This window comes from Hipposideros armiger, unplaced genomic scaffold, assembly GCF_001890085.2.
Source record: "Hipposideros armiger isolate ML-2016 unplaced genomic scaffold, ASM189008v1 scaffold_132, whole genome shotgun sequence".
Lineage (NCBI taxonomy): Eukaryota > Metazoa > Chordata > Mammalia > Chiroptera > Hipposideridae > Hipposideros > Hipposideros armiger.
In genome coordinates this window covers 1,028,779-1,047,952 of record NW_017731482.1, presented here as the reverse complement: position 1 = coordinate 1,047,952, position 19,174 = coordinate 1,028,779, and the positions used below count along the sequence as shown (strand labels likewise).

The 19,174-nt window shown below is 38.6% G+C and overlaps 1 protein-coding gene across 5 annotated transcripts in view; it reads left to right on the top strand.

Moving 5' to 3' along the window:
* The window catches only part of FAM168A (family with sequence similarity 168 member A), a 215,050-nt gene that overhangs the window by 43,216 nt on the left and 152,660 nt on the right, over positions 1-19,174 (top strand). The gene's annotated exons all lie outside the window — the stretch shown is intronic.

Genomic DNA, 19,174 nt, shown 5'->3' with positions numbered 1-19,174 from the left:
GTGGGGGGGTGGCCCACAGTAGAATGGGATTTAGGGTGATCTTCGAACCTCTGGAAGGGGCCTTGATGGATCCTGGGTCCAGGGCCGAGACAGAGGGCATGGAAGACGCTGCTGAGCTGAATTCACTGAAAGAATAGTGGCAGGTGGTGAGCAATGTTGGGGGATGGTGTCTTGAAGAAAATGTCCCTTGGTCAAGGTGGCAGAGGGAGATTTGGAGAAGGAATGTCTGAGAAGAAGTGGTAGGACTGGCGAGGTAGTTGCTAGTGGTGAGGTGGCAGAGGGGTTATTTAAGGAGTGGAAGACATGGAGTTGGTGTGGATGGGACAGAGAGGATGTGGAGAGGGGCATGAGCAATGCTGGGAAGAGGGAGAGGAAGGATTTGGATGGCCTCCAAGAGACAGAAAAGGGTTAAGGGTTGGACTTAAATGGACAGCTTTGGAGGCTGCTGTGGTTCGGGGAAGACAGTAATCACAGGGGACTTTGTAGGGGACAGAGAAGGTACATTAAAGACCCTCCTAGAGGACCTCTTAAGCTGTTAGTTTAATCTTTTTGTTTCATTTATCTTAGTATTACATTTGGAAGTAAATCAACCCTGAAGTTGAGAGGGGCTTCAGTTAAAATTAAGGAGGGGAGAGTGTCTTCTGTTACATACACACCTTGGAGATAGTGCAGGTTTGGGTCCAGACCATCACAATAAAGTGAGTATTGCAGTTACCTGAGTTGTGTTCTTATTGCTGGTGGAGGGTCTTGCCTTAAGTTTGTAAAAAACCACAACATTTGTGAAGCGCAATAAAGTGAAGCACAATAAAATGAGGTAAGCCTGTGTTCATATAGAAGAAAGCAGGGAGGAAAAAACCCACTCCCAAACTAAAGGTGGAGGAGATAAAACTGGAATGTGATAGATATCTTTCTATATGATGTCTCTGCCTCCTCTTTTCCGCCCTCCCTCTGGTGCATTTAAAAATTAGTCCTGGAATTTAGAATTCAATAGATTTGATGAGTTTGAGGTAGCAAAGGGAGCATTCCTTGCTTGAGAACTGATGATTAAGACTGAAAAATATAAAGCTGAATTTATGAATTTATTTCCTAGTCAGGCAACGTGCATGTATGCAGAAAGAGCTTAGGCCTTTTTTTTTCTCTTAAAATTGATTGCTTGAAGACTCCATTTATTGGTGTCCTGGTTTGCAAGGCAATTAGGCCCATCATTGTATTGTAGGCTAATAATCCAGAGATGAATCTTGGCACCACCGCTTTAAGTAAACAGAGGGAAGACAGGAAATATGGAAATGTCATAAATATTCATTGGTGAGATGGTTTTGGTATTGATGGAGTTTTTCATTTGATTCTTTTCTGACATATAAGATTTAAAATAATTGGACTATATTTCTATAGATTGAATTCAGGTGGTGAGAATTCTGTCAGACGTGGATAAAGCATATAGAATCATTTTTTATTTTTTTAGAGGATGGCATTAATGTAGTAGACACATTACATTAACTACAGAAACAATATCATCATCTATTAAAAATTTTATTTAAAGCTTAATGATATACTTATTATCATGGCAGAATGGTGATGTTGGGAGGTAGAGAGGGGTGTGCATGGAGGAAAGAGTTTTCTGGATGTATTGATAATTGCATTAACTATGATATGTTAAAAATGAAGTGGCTGTTGATTAGAGCTCTGAGGAAAAAATGGAGAGGAATGTAAAGGGATAAAATTGGCACCAGTGGGATCAAAATAATTCTTTTTGTTTAAGCTTTAGAGTTTAGCTCACAAACATCATTTTCCTTGGCTCTTGCAGTTGAGCAAATAAAAATACCAAATATTTAGAATTTTGTGTTTTTTTTCCCCAAAATGGGCAGAATGATGGAAGGTTGGACTTTTCCTTGGAATTGAAAGTGTTTTTTTAATGAGGAAGCTTTCTGTATTACAATAAAAATCAGGTTTGAGCAGTTACCTCTAATTCGATGAGAGCGTAATCTAATTAATGCAAGCATTTCTCCTCATAACTTTACTCTGGGGTCCTGACATTGCTTTGTGGATCTGCAGGCTTTATCTAGAGGTGTGATATTTATATTAAAGCCCTAGGTTTGGAAAGCTCAAAATGAGAAGTAATTGCCTGGGAGAAATGTCTTGGTAGATTTTTTTTTTCCTCGTATCTTTTCATTTAATTCTCTCTATAACTCTGGTGAGAAGGGGAGAGCAGATGGACATATTAGTAGACAGGCACCTTGGTAGAATGAATAGCCTGTGAATTTAGGGGTCAAGAGTCCTGGATTCAAATTCCTGTTCCAGCACTTGATAGCTGATTGATTTCAGTGAAGTCATTAAAAACCTTTCATACTTAGTAGTAATGGTTACACGACATTGTGAATGTACTCTTCCACTGAATTATACACTTAAATATGGTTTAAATGGTTTAAAGAAAAAAAAAAGCTTTCATACTTAACAAAGCTGTCAAGAGGAACAAATCAGTTCATGTCCTGAAATAACTTTGTCCTGAAAACACTGTGCATATATGAAATATTTGCTTAATATTTATTTACTTCTTGCCTGCTAAGTGTCAGGAGAAATGAAAATGAGCAAAAAACCAGTTGCCAAAGAGCTTTCAGTGTTGTGGAAGAGGCAGACTATTTAATAAATATAGTGAGAGCAGTGAGGCAAAACTAATGTGCTGGTGAAGAGTCTGGGTTCTGAAGTTTGTCCACCATTTACTAGCTACGTGACCTTGGGCACAGTGGTCTCATCTGTAAAGTGGGTAGAAGAGAACTAATCTCATAAAGTTGTTTTGAGGATTAAACAATAATCAGTAGAAAGCATTGAACACAGTATGCTACTTAGTACACATTAAAAAATATTAATTGTTGCCATTATTAGATAGGAAGTGACTAGAATGTGAATAGCCTTCTGTGTCCTACAGTTGAGTTCTTAGTATTATTATTAAGGAGGTGTTACTTTGTATTACCATTCCATAGTTTATCTGTGTATTTGAATGTTTGTACTATAGTATAGGAACTTTAAACAGTAAAGTACTAAACATGTTAGCTTCTTCATCAATAAAATGAAATGCTCTGAGAGGTTATATGACTTAAGGTTAGTTACAGTCAGTAAGTGGAAGAGTCTGGATTATAGCCCCCAAATTCTGATTCTTCAACCCTGTTTTATCTTCTTTTAAATTGTGAAACAAGTCATATATGTAAAAGTGCATATAACATAAATCTTCAAATTAAAGAATAAGTTGAAGATCTATGTTTTTGCTACCAGCTTTAATAAAAAGGAGATTTCTGGTACCTTTAGTAGTGGTTTCCTGCCTGATTGAATCTTTCTCTCTCAGAAGTAACCAGTTTGCTGAATTTTGTGTGAATCATTCCCTCACTTTTCTTTTTTTTTTAAACTTTATTTGGGCACAGTGTGTTTTTCCAGGACCCATCAGTCAGGTAGTTGTCTTCAATCTAGTTGTGGAGGACGCAGCTCACTGGCCCATGTGGGAATCGAACCAGCACTCTTGGTATTATGAGCCTGCGCTCTAACCACCTGAGCTAAGCGGCCACCCCCTCCCTCACTTTTCTTTATAGTTTTACCAAACAAGTACATATCCTGAAGAATGCATTTTTTACATTTGCAACTTTGTATAAATAGAATTATAGCGTATGTTTTATTATGTGACTTGCTTTATTCTTATTTTTTAACTTTAAAAGAGCTTTATTTCTTTCAGCATTAAAATAACACATGCTCATGGTAGAAATTGGAAGTTACAAAAAAGTAAAAGGAAGCAAAATTATTGTCTATGGTCCCATTACTCAGCAACACTTCTTATATGTATGTAATATACATATCTATTCTTCAGTATATGTATGTGGGTAGTCTAGATAGCAAGAGGAAGCCAGTTTGCATTTATGGATGATCAGGTTATCCAGATGTGGCTCTGTCATACTTGGAAATAAGAATCGGAGGGAGTATTAGCAGTCTTCGTGAGCTGTGAAAGAGCACTGTCTTAGAGCTTTTATTCTCACTGGCAGGAGTTCTTTATTTAGTAGAGACTAATTCTTCGTTATACCAGCTTAGGGCTTCATATCATGTTTTAGTAAGTCACTTAACTCTTTTGGTCAGAAGTTTTGTGCATTATTCTTTTTCTAGAAACATAGTTTGGTACACGATCCTCACCTGATTGTGTAGGAGGGTCTCTTATCTGATGTACAGAGCCATAAATAGGATACATAGTATACATATCAGTTATACATATCAGAATTTTAGCAGCCTAAATACCAAGAATTTTTTGTCTAAGAGATTTGAAATCCAAATTCATTAATTATCTGTTGGAGCTTCAGTTTGCTTATCTGTAAAATTAGGCTCATATGAGATAATAAATGTGAAAATACTTTTTAAAATGTAAAGGGCTATATAAATGTTAGTTAGTACCCCCCCCCCATCCAGTTTACAAACCTGAAATTGGGTCACCCCACACAGGTAAAAAACTTGTCATATTTGATTTATTGCCTTCTGGTTCTGCCAGTGGAGGAAAGAATACATGAAGGTCAGTTCACAGTTTCTTCCTTGTAACTTGAAGACTGTTGGATATAGTGGGACAAAGAAGGTGCGAGAGGACTTTCTCGTAGTGAGTTTATGGGACCTGGTTCCACATTAATTGTACTGGCTCGCTCAAAATGAAGCAGTTGAGGCTTTATTGAAGTGGAGAATGCAGTATACAAACAAGTATGGTCATTTCCCTGTTAGTTTTCTACCTGTAACTTATTACAGAGACAAAGTAGTAAAGGGAGATGAATTATTTGTGCATATGTAGAAGGGAGATGATACTCCATTGTTGGGTTGTTGTTTTGATTAAATGAGATAAGAAGGACAAAGAATATGGAACATTGACTGGCACATATATAGTTTGTGCTTAATATGGTACCTGCAACTGTTACTATTTTTATATTATGAATTGTTTAGAGCTAATTTTCTCCCTGTAGGATGGTCTTTTGTTATTCAGTATTTTTCCGGACTGCATCTCCCCTCACTCGTTTTACATTTGGATTATTAATTTATTTTAATATTGTAAGTGAAGCAAAACAAAGAACATAAATCCACAACCACAGCGTAGTTCAAGGCCAGGGAGGGAGCTAGTAGTCTTGTGTGTGACAGATATGTTTAAGACATCTGTTAAAAAAGTATCTGTTGAGTGATTATTAGATGGCAGTAAGGGAATACTGGGAGTGTGGGATTCAAAAATTAAAATTCCTGGCTTTTATTATTTTTTAAATTTTATTTATTTATTTTTTGAAAGATTTTTATTGGGAAATTGGGGGATGGGAACAGCGCTGGGGAATTGGGTGAAGGGAACAGACAAGTTGCTGCCTTTTTTTGTTCTTCAGTCTAGTTGTGGAGAAAGTTGCTTCACTGGCCTAAGTTGGCACCATCATTGCGCTCTTCCCGGGGTTGCCGACTTCTGGACGGCTGCTCACGGCGGCTGCTGGCCACTCATGCTGGCTGCTGGCTACACACGATAGCCCGTGGCAACCCACCCACGCCGTCGCCATGGACTCACGGCTGCCCAGCTCTAGGTTGAGCTGTTGTTCAGCATCTTAGCTGTAGAGGGCAGTGTCACTGGCCCTCATATGTGGGATCCGAACCGGGGCCCTCTGGCATCCCAAGCCAGCGCTTAACCAACACGCCACTCAGCTGGCCCTAAAATGCCCTGCTTTTAAAGAGCTGTAGTCAACCAAGTGGGGAGACAGACATGTCACACCTAACTGTAAATAGTGTGATAAATGCTACAGCAGGGTCTTGGACAAGGGGCATGAAGAAGATGGAAGTTGGCATGACCCAGTCTACCTGGAGAGCAGGGGGAGAGAGATGCTTGGAAGAGTTAATGCTTGAGCTGAGACCTGAAGGGTGTATGGATGTGCCCGGGAAGAAGAGGCTAAGAATGGTTCCCGTTGTCAACAGCACTATCTTCCTTGATTGTTCCCTCCCAGTGTTCTTGTAGGGCTTATTTTGTGCCTCTTTTTAAGGCCTTTCTAGCATGTATACCTACTGTACAAACCAAATAAGTAAATCCCTAAACATGCTGTACTGCCAGGCTGCTATTCTTTCCATCTCTGTGCCTTCCACCTGGAATGCCTTCCCCCTACCACTGAATTCCTCCATCTTGACTTTGTCCATTAGATGAGATGTACTAATGAACTCATGGTTTCTGCTCTTCCCAGATTGTTATTTAGCAGGAAGAGCTTTTGAAGCTATTGAAACTAGCTGATATTTAAGAACAGACCTTGATTGGTTCGCTTTCTCAGTAAATGTTGATATTCCTTAGGGTCGGCTTCCTTAGCTCACTGGCCTTTTTAAGATTCTTTTCTGCAATAGTCTTGCCCACTCTCTTGGCTTTAGCTGCTACCTCTATGCTGATGACTCTCAAATCTCTGTCTCCAGCTCAGAGCTCTCTCCTCAGGTCCAGACTTGTATGTCTCGCTGGCTACTGGCCACCCACATACATCCATGTCGATGATCCTCAAATTCAGTTCAGGTTCAAATTCAGGTTCAAAACAACTCATTTCCCCTATCTACTTATTCTGACCGCCCCCATTTTATACCTCCTCCCACACAAAAGTTAAATTCATCTCTTCCTCCAGTTTTGTCCTAACTTAAAGGCACCACCACCCATCCAGTCATTCAAGACACAAATCTGTGCCATTAGTCTTTTCTTCTCCCTTCTCTCTTGTGGCCAAAAATAAATCCTTGTAAATATTTCTGGAATTCATCTCCCCTTTCTTACTAGTACCACCTTAGTTCAGACCCTAATCTTACCTGGACAAGTGCAGCAGCCTCCTGCGATCTAGTAAACCTATCTTCCACTCAGCAGCCAGAACATCTACCCAACAGGTATAAGTGTCCATTTCACTCCCCTGCTTAAATCTCTTCATTGGCTCTAAAGTCCAAGCTCCTTAATGTGACATATTAGGCCTTCTGTGACCTGTCCCGATGCTCCTTCTACCTGATTCCCCATCACTGGTAATACCGAGCAGCATGTAGCTTCTACAGATATCTTGCAGTTTCACACCTTTGCTCATGCTGTATCTCCTATTCATTCCTTCTGGGCAGAGTGCCTCTCCCCTAAGAAACCTTTCAGGACTCTGAGGGTTGTCATAAGTTTCCCCATTTTGTTTACAGGGAGCATCCAGTGTATGTCTCTGTCATAGTACTTGCCTTGTTTTAGGAAAATAAACTGTTTCTGTCTGCTCCTTCACTTACACTGTGAGTTGCTTTGGGGCAGGGATTGTGTCCTAGTCTCACCTTTATAGTTCTAGCCTGGAGGGTGCCTTACAAGTAGTGAATGATTAGTTTTTGAACTGAACTTAGTAAGGATAAATGACAAACTAGTAGTATGATATTCTAATGAAGAATAAGATGATATGTGATTTTCCAGATGTAGGTTTTTATTTATTTAGAACGGAATTTAGAATTTAATTGGATTGATAAAGGCTTTGATGATGATGTATAGCACAAGGTTCAAAAGTAGAAGACAGCAAGATAGTGTGCTCAGGGATTGGCAGATGCTGTCTGTAAAAAAAGATTTTAGGCTTTGTGGACAACATACAGTCTGTTAGTTCTCCTTTTCCTCCTTCCCTTCCCTAACTTCCCCCTCCTTTCCTTCTATGTTTCATTCTTTGCTCACAGGCCATTAAAAACAGGCCATGTGTATGCCATAGGTCGAGAATCCCTGGTATGTTATCAGAAATCACACTTGAAGTTGTAGCATAGTAAAGAGCAAAGAGACCGAAGCAAGTTTGTGTATCTTGTTTTATTTAGTTTCTTGGGCAATTACGCATATCTTTAGTATCTAAAACAATTGCACAGAATCTTCTGTCAAACTACTCTGTTTATGTAAAAGTTTAATATTTTATTAACTGAGCCATTGATCTCTGTATGAAGGTGCTTTAAGAACTCTTTGGTTTAGGGCGGGCCAAGTGGCTCAGTTGGTTAAGAGCTTGCTCAAGAGTGTGAACCCTGAGCAACAGGGTCGCCGGTTCAATTCCCGGCCTGAGCTGAGCTGCCACTGCGCTGGCTCAGCTAAAAAACAAACAAAAAAACCTCTTTGGTTTATAAAGCTCCAACACAGCTCTCCCTCCTTCCCCCTTTTAAATAGGTCCTTTCAGAGTATGCCTATTTTTTGATGATATAGAGTGTGCTTTTTCTTAAATACAAACATTTTGAAGGAACCATGGGCTAATATAGTTTTCACAGTAAACATCAATCCCTAGCTGACTCAAGATTATGATCTTGATTTGCCTTCTGATCATGTCCTTCAATCTTGACAGTTTCTGCAGATGCTCATATTTTCTAGCCTCTGTTTTATAATTTTTCTGCATATCCTAGTTTTCTAATGTGTCCTTTTATTTTGAGTTGATCACAAAAATTTTTATTTGTAAATACAGTTACACTATTTATACTTCTGCAAATATAATTATTTTATTTGATCTACAATACATAGATTGGTAATGTTTCATTATTTTCATTTTTCTTTTTTTTTAAAGATTTTATTGGGGAATTAGGGACGGGGAAGTGTTGGGGATTGGGGAAGGGTAACAGCCAAGTTGCTGTCCTTCAATCTTAGTTGTGGAAGGCGCAGCTAGCTCAGCTCTAAGTCCAGTCGCCATCCGGCTGCCTGTCGGCATCTCAGGGCCGCTCAGCTCAAGGTGCTGTGTTCAGTCTAGTTGCGGGTGGGCTTAATCCACCATCCCATGTGGGGGTCGAACCAGCAACCTTGTTGTTAGGAGCACGTGCTCTCACCAGCTGAGCCAACCTGCCACCTATTGGCAGTTCAGTAGCCACTCAGCTTGGGCGCAGCTCACTGGTCAATGTGGGAATTGAACCAGTGACCCTGTTGCTCAGAGCTTGCGTTCTTAACCAACTGAGCCACTTGGCCGGCCCTGCATTATTTTCATTTTAAGGATGAAGAAATCAAGACTCAAGAAGGTCATTTGTCTTAGGCCTTAGGACTAGTAAGGGATGAGGATAGGAAGACAAAAAGGACCTAATATTTGAGAACCTGTGATAGGAAGTATGCCGGGTGCTTTCTTTCCCTTATATAATTTAATCCTCACACTTACACTGTACTGGGTATTGTGCCTATTTTACAGAAGAGGAAACTGAAGCAACTGAGACCTTTAGGGGTTGATTAGTTTGCGTTTGGTTATATAACTAGTAAGGGAAGAGAAGCTTATATTAAGAACGTGATCTGCCTTGCTCCAAAGCCCTTATTCTTTTTACTGTACTGTAACATAAAGCTCCCTGGTTTTAAACTCTTGTCTATGGGTAGTATCTTGGCTACACATTAAAATCACTTGAGGATCTGTTTGAAAAAAAAGACATGCTCTAGTTCTAACAGCAGTGCTAACAGAACTTCTATAGGTGAGGCTAAGGCAGGTACGTGTATGGGTTTATGTTTATAAAGAAAATATAAATTAAAAAGAAATAATATAGAGGTATATATAACATATATAGGAAAAAGTGCACAAAAAATGTAAGTAACTAGCACTTAGATCAAGAAAGAAAACAGGGCTGGCCGAGTGGCGCGATGGTTAAGAGCTCGCTTGGGATGCCAGAGGGCCCCGGTTCGGATCCCACATATGAGGGCCAGTGACACTGCCCTCTACAGCTAAGATGCTGAACAACAGCTCAACCTGGAGCTGGGCTGACCTGGAGCTGGGCTGCGGTGAGTTGAGGGCGACGGCATAGGCTGCAGTCCCTGTGGCAGTGGGTTGCCATGGGCTATCGTATGTAGCCAGCAGCCAGCGTGAGCGGCCAGCAGCCGCAGTGAGCGGCCGTCCAGAAGCCGGCAGACTGATCTGCCTCCCCCAGGAAGAGCGCAATGATCGTGCCAACTTGGGCCAGTGAAGCAACGTCCTCCACAACTAGACTGAAGAACAAAACGACAGCAACTTGTCTGTTCCCCTTCCCCCAATTCTCCAGCACTGTTCCCATCCCCCCAATTACCCAATAAAAATCTTTAAAAACAAAAAAACAAAAACAAAAAAAAACTCAGCTGCTCTTGCTGTAGAAAAAAATTAAGAAAACATACCTTCCTCCATTGTAGCCAGTATGGTGACTTCCATACACCATAGGTTATTTTTACCTGTTTATGAATTTATATAAGGTATGACTGGCTTTTTGCATTCAACTTGATTTGTGAGATTCAGTTATGTTCTTGTGTGTAGCAGTAGTTTGTTCTTGCTCATTGCTTTGTGGCTATAGCTCAAACATTTTGGTGTCTTCACGCTTACTAATTAATTATTGAAGACCCCAAAGAGCTTTTGTTTGTGGGTTATATCTATCAATATTTACTGTATTAAAAATTAAAACTCTGAAATTTAATAAGTGTTTACTTAAAAATAATAAACCTATTAAATGTTAGCATATTTTTATGAAAATAACTATGTTATCCCAACCTCCCAAATTGGAAGAATAATAGTTTACATTTTTCCAAATTTCATTACTGTATGATTGTATACATATCTACTTTTACATTCAATATGTTGCAATTGATTATTTTGTTTGTAGTATATAAAGAAAATGCCATCCCGCATATATTGGGTCATCGGGAAAGTCATGATGCATTTTTGCATTGAAAAACATAGAAAAATAATCATGACTTTCCCGACGACCCAATATATGTGGTTAGAAGAGGGAGGAATGTTTTAATTTCTTTTTAAAATAATAGTGGATATTCTTTTTAAATACTACACCAAAACTTGATAACTGGTAGTTTCTTAGAGGCTCATTGCATTGTGGAAATTGAAACTGCATCTGTGAGCTTTTCATAGGCTGTTAACATTAAAATCCATTGGTGTGTTTTGTACTTTGAATGGATCTTCTACCCATGCGTGGTATTGTGACATCATGCATTGGTCATTTGGAAGATATTGGTTCACTGAGTTATGCAGGTCTACTATATGCTGACATAATCTATTACACAATGTCAAAAAATCACGTTTGTTAATATTACCACCAATCTTAACAGACACGTCTTTTCTAATTTTTGCTTGAAAGCTCAAATTTTATCATTGGAACAAATACTGACAATTGTTTTCCTTGAAGTGACAGTCTCACATTGTTCATTTTTGAAAAAATGTCTGCCAGACATCCAAGTCTGAATAATCATAGTTTGTCTGCCGGTTGCTCTTTCAAGTAGAAATGATGTTTCATGAAAAGAGCAGCTCGTTCAGTTTGCAACTCAATTGCACGAGTGCTTTAGTACTTTTCCTTGAGACAACTCTTGTAGTTTGGTATGCAGGAAAAGTGCTTTATGTATACTTCCCATATCACTACAGAATATTAAAAAGATGTGTAATTAAGGATTGAGACTTAATAAAATAATTTTTGTGGCTTCATGAAGCACATTCTTTAGTGAAACTGAAACTAGCTTTTTTTTTTTTTTTTGCATGTCTATGAAGAATGCAATGACACTATTACAGTTTGGTGTCACTGCCTTTATTCAGTACAAGATGGTATATTTTTATTTATTAGTATGATTATGTTTCCAGTCTTCATGTATTTCTTATTGGGAGAATAGGTGGTTTTGTTAAGCCTTTACTAAGAATACTGTTTTGAAAGGCAGCATGAATGCAGTTGGTTTTTCTTTGGTTTAGTAGAACCAAAATGCTTTAGGGTTAGAGTTGAGTAGTTTTACAACTTTGTCATGATTTTAGGAAATCATGGGGCTTGGTGCTTATTCTTCACCACAAAGATATGAGGTAGCCTTCAGAGATATTCCTCTGACCCCCCGCCCCCTTGTGTCACTACCCTTCAGCCCACCCTTAGGAAGCTTTCCTCTCTATTCTTTGCCCATAGCTGGGTCAGTGGAGCTGTGTATGCAGTAGACATGTAGATACTCAGGATGAACTTGATTTGTGAGAGATCTTGTAATCTCACTTGGAATGAATGAAGGTCACATTGGTAAATTGAGAAGTTGGGACCTTATGATTGCTTTTTTCTAACTCTTGGTTCTTGCCCTGCTCCCAGGTTTCCTCTTTATTAACCTTCTGGTCAGTTTTAACTTTCAGATAACATAAAATGAATGCTGCAAAAAAAAAAAAAAATGAATGCTGCAAAAGTATCAGTACTCTGCTTGTGCATTTGATTTTTTTTGAACCTTAATAAATAAAAGATTTGACTTATCTGTTAAGGTGGTGGAATGATGGACTTAAAGAAATGTCGGGTATTGTATGTCAACGATAAGAAAAAAAAAAGTTGGGTATTTATGACTGCTCTATTAAGCCCTTGGTACTTCCTAACAGGTGATTTAAATTATGGCTTCCAAAAAACCATTTTGTTAATTAGTCTGAGTACCAGGCAAAAATAATGACTAATGCATGCATTCATTTCGCTTACATGGGTGTCAGGCTGTGTGCTAGGTTAGGTGCGGATGATACACAGAGATAAGAATCCTCTGCTTCCAAGGAGCTCCCAGGTACAAGGTATAAACAGATCCATTACAGTTCAGTGTGTTGTAGATGCTGTAAAATAAGTAGCAGAGAGGGAGGTGTGAATACCTTTTTCAGGGATGAGCTCTTGGAGGAGTAGACACCTGAGCTTATTTCGGAAAGAAGACTAAGGTCTTGTATATAGAAAATTCTGGATGTAGAGTCAGAAGACATGGAATTGAACCCCAGCTCAACCACTTATTAGCTGTCTGACTTGGAGCAAGTTGTTTAAGCACCCTGAAGCTCATTTTTGTTTTTCCCATGTAAAGTGAGGATAATCATGTCTATATCTACCTTTGAAAGTTGAAAGGATTTACTGCATGTGAAAGAACCTCATAAATGTACTGTAACAATTTTATATTCTTGTTTTTATTTATTCATTGATAATATTTTGAGATATTGGAGCATCAATGTTCTTACCCAAACCAGAAATGAGAGAAAAAGATTGGGTATATTAGTGTGTAGGTGTCATTTATGACATGCTAACACTGTAAGCATCATGAATTAGGGTGAAGAGCTTTAAGTTCGGAATCCATGATACTTAGTTTTATGCTTAAGGAGTGGTCTTTGATAAAATATTGAGTGTGGTTCTGAGTGGCTTAGATGGCAACAGCCAAACTGGAAACAGCTCCGTTTGTCAAAGGACTTACATCTGTGCCACCACTGAAGTTTATTTAATATTTCAGAATTTTCCCCATCAGCGGAAAGATAAGTTACTTTGCAGACTGAAAACTAGGGATAAATTGGGTTAAATGCACATCATTAGCCTTAGTTAAAAGTTTAGTTTGTAGAATAATAAAGTTTTTTTCCTTTCAATACAATAGATTTCTTTAGAGAAGCTTGCTTTCAAGAATAGAGGGGGACATGCTATCATTTTTACTGTACTAACACTGATAGTATTTTACTTCCTCCTTCAGGTTTATTCCTCTGAATAATTTTGCAAGTTGAGTTAAATCCCAGCTCTTACACTTACGGGCTGTGTGACCTTTCAAGTTACTTAATCTTTTTATAACTTATTTTCATCTATGAGAGGAAGATATACTGGTATTTACAGTATATAGCTGTTGAGAGGATTAAATGAGATAAAGTGCTTAGTTTGGTGTGTGGCACACAGTACGATTTCAATAAATGGTAGCATAAATGTTAGTATCACTTTCGTTTTATAAATGAGGAACTGGATACTGATTGAGCAACTTGACTCGATTCACTTTCAAGAACCAAGGATGGGATTCAGTCCAGGTTTGTGTGATGCCAAAGCCTTTACTCTATCCTTTTTCCAGGCTATGTTTTATAATTAGTATTTCATTTTATGGACATGTATTCCTAAATGCTGTGGAGTGGAAATAATTTGTTACTCTTAGGTACTTAAAACTTTCAGTGATATTTTACTAATAGTTTACATAAAATCAGAACTCAAGTCGGTTTGGGAATGAACTCTTTGTCCTGGCTTCCCTGTGATCAAACACAATGGATGGGCAGATATTCTGGGGTCCTGGTCGGTGGTTAGTAAAAAGAACAATGTGTTTTTTCCCTCCTAAGCAGCTTTATGAGGTAAAATTGACAATAAATGACACAAATTTAATGTAGTTGGCTAAGTTTTAACATGTACACACGTGTGAAACCATTACCAGAATTCAGATAGTGAACATATCCATCACCTCCCCCAAAGTTTCCTGGTACCCCTATGTGAGTTCTTCCCCCTGCTCTCCTGGATTCCCATCCAAGCAGCCATTGGTGTGCTTTCTATTACTATAGGTTAAACATTGGTTTTGTAGTCAGACCAATCAGGATTCAGATCCCTAGTCTGCTTCTGTATTATTAGTTCAGCGACTTTGGAGAAGTCATTTTATCTCTCAGCTTAGTTTACTCATCTGTAATACAGGGATTCTGTGTCCTGCCCAAAGGAGCATGAGGAAGTTGGGAACAATGTGTAGAAAGAGCCTAGCACAGTGCCTGACACAAAGTAGGCCTTCGGTTCCTGGAAGTCAGTATTAGCAGCCCCGTTTTCAGTTGGTGGTCTAGAGTACATTTAGGAGTTCAGAACTCCAAAGTGCTTTTCTATCCCTTAGACCTTGTTTTCCCTCCCAGTGAATGAGCTTTTACTGTTCTTGAAACAGGAAAGTTTAGATTTAGGCAGCTTGAGGCCCTGAAGGGCTTTCTGATATTCCTTCCTTTCCTCCTCCATGCCCAATGTTACACATGCTATTAATTATGAACAGATGTTTCTTCATAAATAAGCAAAGAACTCCACAGCAGATTTTTGAGCTCTTTATGCTTATGTTTAAGTCTGGCATTGTGATAAAGCTGCATGAGCAATGAGCTTGTAGTCAGAGTTCTGGGTTTCATTTTCCATGCTGCTTTGGGCAAATCATAAAATCATTCTAAGCCTCAGTTTTCTCACATATGAAGTTGGGGAGGATCATACCACATAAATTTGTTGAGAGGATTAAAGGAGAATTTGGAAGATGAATTACATGATGAAGTCATACTTCATCTATGTCTTCCCATGACTGCCCTGCAGCATTAGAACTTTGTAAAAGGTTCAGGTAGCATTTAAATTTGATATCATAGAGTTATTTTAAGTATATTTTATTAGGTTATACTAATAAGTAGCACAAAAAAAGCAAACACCAGAGGTTAAAAGTACTTAGAATTTAAAGTCAGAGAAACTTAAATCTTAATTTAATAGGTGTGTGTGACCTTGGGCAAGTTATTTAATTTCTCTGAGCCTTAAAATTCTCACCTGTCAATGAGGGATATATCGTCTGCCTCAGAGGGCTGTTGTGAGGATTAGAAATAATGTGTGTACAACAGTGGTTGTCATATAGTAGACACCCAGTGATGCGAATTTCCTTCCTTCCATTTCAAAAATTGTCAGATTTGTGGAGTTCAATGAGCTATCACTGAAGGGATTACTGTTTCCTTCTCCATTCCATGATGCAGTTTGGCCCAGGATGGTCGTTAGGTAGTGTCTCAGATTTCCCATTTAAGTCTGAAAATGCAGTTTGAGGTTTATGATACTAGCAGTTAGTTATTGTAAAGGGATTTTTTTTTCTAATGGGAGGAGCTGATTCCATGCTTTTGTACTTTGTCTTTAGTTCTCATTGCTGTAGCTGGAGGTACTTGGTATTGTGGGGAACTAGGGAAACTGGGGGCCATCTTCTTGTCGCTTCTCTCCGTGTTTGGAAAATTGTCTAAAGGTTTCTTTGTGAATAAAGTGGATTTGCTGAGTTCAAATTCTTCCTCCTGGGCCAGCCCAGGAATGACCTCCTGGGGGTGGGGGGAAACAAATAGGAAAAGGTGAGGAAAACTGGTGAGTTCTGCTTGCAAAGTTATCAGGGACTTTGAGTTTGGGGGTGGTGGAGTAGAGATGATTCTCTGCTCCTCGCTTCCCCTCCAGAGCATTTCCAGCCCAATACAAAGGGAACCTTAAAATGGAGGTCTGCATTGTAATTTCCTAGAAATTGCTGCTTCTGGTAACTGCTCATTCAGCTTGCACCTATTTGCTGCAGTGGATGAAACAAAGGGGACAATAAAGCCATTTATCTGATAGCTGTAGCCTCAATGGGATGTTTGTTTTAATAATGGTATAATTTGCAGGGCTCATAAATTGTGATTTTATTCTCATGGAAATAACTGCCCAGTGGTATTTGGATTCTCAGGTCTCCTGTTGTGGATAATTTCACTAACATTCTGGCTGACAATTTCCTTTATTCCAGACCTGGGTTTAGATTGTTCAGGCTGGTTGGGTAATTAGCCCAGTGCAGAACCAGTTTTCTTTGGTTTGGGGCTGGCAGGTGGTTACTAGGTAACTAGAGGATCTCCTGAATGGGGAAGAAATTCTGCTTAGGGATTCAAAGCAAAAGGGCTGAGTTTGGTTTTGATTGTCATGTGGGATTTTTTTTTTAAAGGTTTTGTCTATCCAGTATCAAAATATCTGGATGAAAATAAAAAATTAAAGTCATCTGAGTATTTATTTTTCATGATACCAAACATCCCATTACATTTGGAAAATCATTTGAGTTTTTAACTTTCATCTTCATGGTTTTGTTGGGACTATCCGCAGAGGACAAAGAAAGATAATAGCTATCAGGAGCTAGTCATTGCCTTAGGTGTTTTACATACATTATTGCTAAATGTTAATTAGAACCCTGAGATAGGTATTGTTTCCATTTTACATATGTAGAAACTTAAATACAGAGAAGTAACCATATTAAGGTATTTAAGCTAATAAGTGGCAGCAGTTTACCAGATTTAAAGCTCATGTTAGGTTTTCAATTATAGTATAAAATATTCTGAAGATAAATTTTCTGTTAAGCTCTTAGATATTACAGCGATTGGCTCAGTAATATATCATCAGATATATATATATATATATCTGATTGTTCTTTCTATCATCTAGTCCTGTATTGCAGCAATAAGGTACATGGAGTATTTTGATTATCTTACCAAAGTTAAAAGCCTTCCAGACATACATTGTTTTAAGAATTCTTTAAAAGTTACTGTAGCATGGTATAGTCCCAGGGAATAGCTTCGGACTTGGAGTTTTGGGACTGGGTTTTAAAATCTTGGCAATGCCACTTATCTTGGATAAACCTCTTAACTCGCATTGATTAACCCTTAGCCTTGGATAAGCCTCATTTTGCTCATCTGCGAAATAGAGATATGATGCCCACTTTACAGGGATTCTCAAGGGTTAATGGATGTGATAGTGCCTAGTATGTGCCTTTTAACATAGTAAGGGCTCTATAAATGTTGATTTCCTTCCTTTTTGACTAATTATACTACTAATGAACTGTTGGGATAATTTGCTGCTGCTTTTATCATTGGCCACAGGATTTATTAAAAGATGGCTGACTTCTAGTGTCATTACATTACATTTCATGTTGATACTGTTAAACTGACAGTTATTTTTCTACAGGAACTTGTTTCCCAAACTAGGTAATTTGTTTAAGGAACATTTTAGACAGTTGGCTCATTGTTTATACTCTTTTGGTAAAAAAAGCAAGTGCATTTGTGGAAAGGGCATAGGCGGGGCCGGCCGAGTGGCTCAGTTGGTTAAGAGCTCACTCAAGAGTTTGAGCTCTGAGCAACAGCGGTTTGATGCCCGGCCCAAGTTGAGCTGCCAACAGGTGGCAGGATGGCTCAGCTAAAAAAAAAAAAAAAAGGCATAGGATTTGTGATCATAGCAACTATTTGAAATTCCAGCTCTCCTGCTTACTAGCTGAATTTCTTGGGAAAACTGACTCTGGCTGAGACTTGGGATAGGGATAATGATAGCTGACCTCATCTGTTATGAGAATCAAATGAGATTATGGATGTGAAAATGCCTTTTATGTTGAAAAAATGCTAGGCAAGAGAGTAATTATTAGATTAGGTGGGCCTTAGTAAGAATTTATTACCACTAGGAGAAAAATTTTAAATTTTACTTGAACTATATAAAGGAGATATTTTGATGAGTTTTATGTTAGCTCTTGGGGACAGCTGCATAGAAGAGGCCAGAGTGAGGTCCTGGGTAGAGAAAGAATTGAGTATAATTGGCTGGTGGATGTGAGATGGGGTGGGGGTGGGAGTACAACTGTGAGACAGGCAGAGGGGACTGAGGGAAGAGATTAGATATGAGTGAGGTTTGGATCTTGGTCTAATCTTGATCCATAGAGCAAGGGAGAGGGAGACTCCTTGATTAGAAAAACTTAGAACACTGTGCAGTGTGTGGAGAATTGTGTGAAAAAGCAAGGGTGGAATTAACTGCTGTAGCTTCTCTTATGAGGACACTCAAGTTGAAATCCTGGTTTTAGGTCTTCTAGGAATATGTACATAAGTTAAAATAGTTTTTGTTTCATTCCTAGCTCCCCCTGCCTCCTAACAGGTAAGTGTGTCCATTTTTAGTTCCAAGTGAGCCTTGTGTTGATTGTGCATGAATCTATTGGTGACTCTCAGGTGAGCACACTGGCATATTTTCATTTAAAGAGGTGCAGGTGGCTGGCAAGTGGGGGATCTGCTTTCACAGATAGAAAGCTTAATTTTATGCAGTCATATTTATGCAGTCATATTCAGGTTATCTCTTCCCTGAAAATTGGTTTCAGTAATGCAGATGGTATTTTTCCTAAGTGAAACATCAACCACAATTTTTAATGTGTTTAATTATTGATGTATCTGAATGCTGCAGTGTATTGCTTAACGATTTTTTCATATGAAGAAAGCCTTCTGGCTTTGCATTTTGGTATGACAACAGTTTTATTCATTTTTCTTTCAGGGGGATGTCGGGTTTTCTTTACTACAAGTAATTGCGTTATTTAGTCTGGATCATTGCCTTCTCTACTGAGTACTGGGGTAGAATAGTTGTTGTACAGGACAGCTTCAAAGTCTCCATTTTATTTGGTTATAGAACACATTTAGGTTTCTTCTACCCCCTTTGTCTGCTAGTATCAAGGTGATGCAGTGATTAGGTGGGAGATGGATTTCCATGGGCTACACTCAGAATCAGTCTGAGTTACTTTATCACATTAACTTCATATATAATCATGTCAGCCGATAGTTGCATAATTCTTTCTTTGTAAAGTATTTTATGTTATTAACATTATTTCTTCTTACTGATCTGTTTCTTGTACTAAACTGGTAGTTCTTTGGGGGCAGGACCATGTATTTTTTCATCACTGTATTCAGCACAGATTTAATAATGATGATGATGCTGA